This window comes from Echinops telfairi, unplaced genomic scaffold, assembly GCF_000313985.2.
Source record: "Echinops telfairi isolate 266 unplaced genomic scaffold, ASM31398v2 ScPeMD7_9;HRSCAF=40, whole genome shotgun sequence".
Lineage (NCBI taxonomy): Eukaryota > Metazoa > Chordata > Mammalia > Afrosoricida > Tenrecidae > Echinops > Echinops telfairi.
Window position 1 is genome coordinate 50,642,103 of NW_022103906.1, and position 7,025 is coordinate 50,649,127.

Genomic DNA, 7,025 nt, shown 5'->3' on the forward strand with positions numbered 1-7,025 from the left:
TAAAATGATTTTTTTTAAAGAAAAAAAAAAAAAAGAAATAAAAGAATGATCTAAATCCCCCAAGTCAAATTCACTGACATCAATTCTGAGCCTAGGGACCAGGGAGGATAGGATAGAATAGAACTGTCCCTTTGGATTGCTGAACCTAACACATTGCCCACTGTGCCACCAGGGCTCTTTCCAGAATGATATTCAAACCAAACTCATGGCCATGGAGTCAGTTCTGACTTATAGTGATCCTAGCAAACAGAGTCAAACTGCCTTGTGGGTTTCTAGTGCTGTAAATCTTTATAGGAGTAGGAAGCCTTACCTTCTCCTACAGAGTGGCTGATGCCTCTGAACTGCTAGCATTGGGGTTAGCAAGAATAATACAGGTGCTAACCCAAAAAAACCAACCTCACAGCCATTGATTGATTTTGACTCTTAGTGACCTTATAGAACAGGGTAGAACTGCCCCTGTGAGTTTCTGAGACTGCAACTTTTTAATGGGAGTAGAAAGTCCTATCTTTCTCTGGATGAGCAGTTGGTGGTTTTGAGCTGGCATCCTTTCCGTTAGGAATCCAATGGGTAACCATTATGTCACTGGAGCTATAGGTGCTAGAAAAAGTGAGTAAAACTGTTTACATGAAATGTGTTGTACTCAGTACTAGATAGTATATGAGAAAGTGAATAACATCACCCACTCCCTCACTGCCATCAAGTCAACATCAACTCCCCACGACCCTGTATCTCAGGGTAGAACTGCTCATGTGAATCTTCAGTACTGTAACTCCTTAAGGGAAACGCTTTCTCCCACAGAGCGGCTGATGGTTACATATTACTGACCGTTAGGACTGTGGCCCAACAGGAAATCACTGCCAGGGCTCCTCTTGTGAGTAAGAAGGAGATGATAATATGACTGGTCATGTGGGTGGTGGTTAAGAGTTTTGTCCTCGGATTTGATTGCTAACAAAGCAAAACCAGTAGGAATGTCCATTAGTCTGTATTTGACCACTGGATTTCAGTTTCAAGTGAGAAATCCTCTGTTTCCGAATAGAAGAATAGATGTACGTTCTACTAATTGATTTTACAGAATGTAATCATTTCAATTACTTTAAGAAATCAAGTGTTGTGCTAAAGCGATGTGTCCAATTCATAGGGAACGGCATACATTTCTGTAGCTCCTGCACAGCGCTTAAGTGCTGCAGCTACCATGGGCGCACACAGACGTTGAAGTCGGCCTCTTAGAGACAAAGAACCCTCTATATGCATGTCCAGGATGATCAGTAGAAAATTGTCAAAAGACAAGTGAAAGGAAAAGGTTATAAGAAGAAAAAATATGGCAACAAAGTCAAGCACAAGAATCTAACTAAACCTACCCACGTGGGATGCCAGTGGGTTCAGAAGTGACAACCGGGGCATAAAAAGTCAGAGCACCATGACATGTTCCACCTGTGCTCTTAGAAAGAAACTGTCTAACTTGAAGAAATTGAACCGCTGATGTCACACCGATTTGCCGCCTTATATTCCTTCATATTGTTAAAATATGTGTGCAGATTGTTTCTCCACCCAGAGTATAAGCACTTTAAAGGAAATCACAGCAGATACATTTCTCTACCACAACCTAGTACAATTGTAAATTCATCAGAAATATGCCTTCATAAGTATCAGTTGGCAGAAAGAAGTAACATTTCTTGGGAAATATACTTAAGATCATTCAAGCTAAATAGATCATTTGAAATTTCTTTGTGTAGTTGAATACACAATATATATATATCTTATTCTCCAATGCCAAAGGAAAAAAATTCTCATAACTGGACAAGTCAGTATCCTCATGATAAACAGAGAGAAGATTAAAGTTGTCAAGAATTCCATCTTGCTTGGATCCACAATCAGTGCTCATGGAAGCAGCAGTCAAGAGATCAAGCGAGATGTCTTTAAAGTGTTGAAGAGAAATGGTGTCATTTGAATTATGGTGCTGGTGAAGAATCTTGAAAATTACATGCACTGTCCAATCTGTATTGGAAGAATTATTGCCAGAATGCTCCTTACAATCAAGGCTAGTGAGCCTTTGGCTCACCTACTTTGGATATGCTACCAGGAGAGACCAGCCCTAGAAAAGGACATGATGCTTGGTCAAGTTGAAAGCCAGGGAAAAGAGGAAGACCCTTGATGAAATGGATTGACACCGTGGCTATAAAGATGGGTTTCAGCAAAACAACTATGAGGATGGCACAGATGGAGCAATGTTTCCTTCTGTTGTACATGGGGTCACTCTGAGTTGTAATGAACTAGAAACACCCAACAATAACAACCACGCTTCCACTGACCAGTACTTAAATTGAAATGACTTATTCATATGAAGAATGAAAGAAATGTTTAAGTTGTTAATTGTGTAAACGATAGCTACTGGAAAACCCCCTCAAAACTCATTGAGGTGTCATGGATTCCTACTCATAGAACAGAAGAGAACTGCCCATGAGGGTTTCTGAGACTTATTTGGGTCACTAACTAGATTTAAGTAACTAGTCAACAGCCACAGGTGTAATACTTCATTTGCCAGGAAGTGCTTACTTATTTAAGAGGAATTTGATTCATATCAATTACTCTGTTTTTCCCTTTGTTATTTCTACTCTAGTCTACCCAAATGTGGCAAATTTGTACATAAGGCTATATTATAAAATTGAGATTCTCCCTAACTTTAGGATATTTTATAGCATAGATATTTTGTACTTTATCAGGTGGTTCAAGACATGACTGAATTAGCAGAAGTTAAAGGCTAGCAATATGCAACAGAACACACCCACTGTAGTTAGAGAGTTTCCATCGTTTGGATTTAGCAAACTGATATGCTTGCTTGACAAGGAGTGTACTTACTATAAAGTAGCAATGAAAATAATTTTATTGTTGAGGGGGTCACCACAACATGAGGAACCGTATTAAAAGGTCACAGCATTAGGAAGATTAAGAACTACTGCCCTAAAAGGTTCAACCATTATTACTTGAAATATTTTAAAATAGAATACCTTAGTCAGTGTGCTGGTTTTGTCTGAAATGCCATTTTCTTCGCTACTTCATAACTGTAATTTTGCTACTGTTATGAATTGGGTGACCCCTGTAAAAGGGTCATTTGACCCCCAGAGGGGTCGTGACCCACAGGTTAGACCTACTGTTTTAGGGGATGATAAATTCATCGTTTGCATTTTGCCCTTATATTTTGTTTTTTTTCCCCTTTCCTTTCTCTATTAGAAACAGATCAACAAATATATCATCTACTATCATTCTCTGGCATGACACTGACTTGAGATCACATTAGTTAATATTTTAACAACCAAATTATTCCAATGCTACACATTCCTGATAGGTTTAGTAAAACTAAATTTGAATATCAATGCTTGAGCTAATCATTTAGAGATTTTAAAAAGCTAATAACTAAGATTAAATCACAAGGAAAACAGAACATTATTCACATCCTCAGGCTTCCTTTTTTAAATTAAAAAAATTTAATTGGCATATAATTCACATATCATACAATTTAATAATTCAATCATATGAAGAAGAGCACTGCAATAGCACCACAACAATTTCAGTACATTTTCTTCACATACTCATTGTTGTTAGCTCACCATTTCTCCTCAACCTCCTTTGCCATTCCTTCAAGTGATTATCAGTCCAGTACTATCTCTATAAATTTACTTATCCTAGATTTCATATACAGAAAGTCATATAAAACACAAACTAATTGTGGTAGTTACATAATTTTGTATCAACTTGAAGATATAAAAGTGTAGGGGTGGAGGCCAGCCTGTCAATCAGGTCACAGTCTGATGGTGCCTCCTTGTGGACATGGCCTTCTCATGAGGAGGGTCCTGGGAACCTCCCCCTCTCTCTATCTCTCTGCCTTCACCTTTCTGTTGAGCCACACTGAGACCTGCACGAGCCCTGTGATGAGGCCACTGCTATTAGATCCACACGACTCTGCTCCCACCAGCCTGTGATATTCCTGCATTCTGCATCATTGCATGTGGCTTTGTGAGTCTGAAGAGAGACTTATGGCCTAATATTGGACTTACGGACTTGAGTTGAACTGGGCTGGTATGTTTAATTGATGCACGAATAATATAAAGCTCTTCCATATATATATGTCTCTGAATTTGTTTCTCTAGTCAACCTGGCCTAACACACCAACAAATAAAAATGACTAGACAAAACAGAAAAAAACTTAAATTGAAAAGAAAGCAGAAACATTAAGAACTGGAACAAATTTAAAAAGGTGTAAAAGGGAGATCAAATGATAAGGTGTTAACATTTTAATCTAACTACATTTGCTATAATAGAGTTTATAATGCTCTGTTATATAGCAAGGCTATTTGTATCCCTGGCTATGTTCTGAGGGCAATTCACTAGAGGCTCAATCCATGTGGAGACCCTTTAAATGAATTTTGGACTTCCATTCTCGTCAATAGCCTTCTGCAAACAAGGTGTTCAGAATTTAAGCTCTGATACGATACCCTCCTTTAGATTTGGATTTTATTATTTACAATCATTGGATTACAAAGGAGTGTGTGCTTCTTCCATGAGCTTAGTTGATGCCTCACATAGTTGACTGCTTATTTGAAGGAAATACTTTAAGACTCTTGACACGATTCTTTCTGATAGCTAGGCACCAACTGGTTTCTTCACCACACTTTGCTATAGTACCCATATATTTAGTGATGTCTTCACTAGGGGGAGTGTGTTAGTCTGGGTAGATTAGACAAACAGATCCATGGACACACATATGTGTATAAGAAAGAGATTTATGTACAAGAGCAATCGAACATTGAGAAAACATCCCAACCCAGTCCAGACCAAGGCCATAAGTCTTATATTAGCCCATATGTCTGATACCAATCTATAAAGTCCTCTTCAGACTCACGAAACACATGCAATGAAGCCAAATGCAGGATGATCACAAGCCAGTGGGTAGAAATTCTTTGGGTCCAGTGGCGTTATAAGCATCACAGTGCTGGCAGGGGTATCTCTGTGGCTTCTCCAGCTTCAGAGGTCTGGTTGCATCCATGTGGCTTGTCTTCTGCAATGTCTCCCAGGGAGTCGCAGAGAGAGAGAGGTGTCTTCCGCCTCTAAGGAAGAAGTACCAGATTTCCCAGAATTATCAGGAGAAGGCATGCCCACACAGAAGTCTCATTGTCTATCTACAGATTGACAGCCTAGACTCCACTCCTACACCCTTAATCCTTAAATTAACACCAGATTAGGTGACTACCACACGGATTTACAAATAAGACTACATCCTTAAAACTAATTGTTCTTAGATTGGGGTTAGAATCAAGTGTGATTCCCAAATCCTTTCATATATCATATGGTTTCCATATGTATCTGGTTTATTTTAGAAATATCATTATCATACTATGATAGAGAACATTATAAATCATCCCCCTGGGGAATGTGATTCTATTAATTGTGTCATTAATTCAACTAATGGTATAGAATTTAAAACACTGTTGACAAAAGGAAATTAGACATGTATAGGTAGCTTATCAGAACTCAATAAATGAATTTTTGACTGTTACAGATTAAACATTTAAGTGACTGGACACTATTTACACAAACAATGGGGATTATTGATAATATCCTAACATTTCTTCAGTCTCTATTTCAAATACAATTCACTGCTTGAAGCTTTCTTCAACCATTCTATTCCACACTGATCTTCCAATTATCTGAAGGAATACAACAACTTCTGTCCAACTATTTCATTTCCCTTCCTTTTATACCAATTGATGTTATCATTGTATTTAGTATTAAACACCTATCACATATTACTCCTCCATTTAACTTTACCTCCCCAAAATAAAGGAATTAAATTTCATTTATGTTTCCTCATCCATACTTATGCTTTGGGATTAAGCAATGCTTGAAAATTGAATTATTAATTTTGTGAGAGTTAAGAGGGTACCACATGGCTAATTAGTTTAGGAGAACTGTAATTATTCATCAAACTCTATACATGTTGTCTTTTGCCAAATATAATGAGCTACCAAATTTCCAGAATTTTTCAATTTTATCTATTTCAATGACAACTCTATTTCATGAAGTAAAATAGGTCTTTAACACATATAAAAGCCTTTTCTCAGACTAAGTAGATCGCACGCCAAAGTTCATAGTAAGTTTTAAAAGTGTTATTAACTCCTATGTGTGGTGCTAAATGTGCTCTAGCATTCTCTGTGTTGAACATAGTCTTGAAGAGTATTTTCTGAACATATTTTCTCCTCTATTATAATCTTCATCAAGGCTATAGGTCTAAAACATATCTTTGGCTATGTCTATGTCTCTTTTTAGAATAGTTGAATGCTAGAGGACAGAAGAAGATGGCCTAGTTAAGACTCACCCACCTGGAGCTCCTGCTGCCAGACCAGAAAATTGGGAAGTAAGGTGAAGGAGACTGGGAGGTGGAGTCCTGAAATTAGAACTGGGGTACTAGGGTCTGTCCCGAGCCCCGCTTTTTTTGTGATTTCCACTCACAAAGTGAACCAAAAACTCACTAAACCACTCTATGTTCAGCATGCTGAACTCGTGGGCTCTAGCTGAAGAACTACCTATGCCCTTTCGCAGCAAGTAGCAATTTCTCCCTGGTGGTACCCTAAAGGGGACATAATCCCAGACATGAGGAGAACCTCTGAGACCTATTCACAGGACCCCACAGCAGAGCTCCTTGCGCTGTTAGCTGCCTTGAGCTCATAGCTTGGGGAGCGGGGTTGGCGGGTAGCCATAAATTTGGGGTAGAAGAAAAAGCAGGAATTAACCCGAGACAGGTCGCGGTGTGGCAGAAAATAAGTGGATAGTCATATTCCAGTGGGCGAATTCAGTTCCAGTTGGCTGAGGAGAAAATAACCTTCCTGATAAGCTGGATCTCCCCCTCTGGGGTCAGTGACAGCCCCCAAATCAGGGCACCTCATAAGCCCAATATAAAAAAGGGAAAATGTATTTTCTTGGTAAAAACTGCAAATCCCAGGTTTATTGTTCAACTCCAAGGAAACACATAG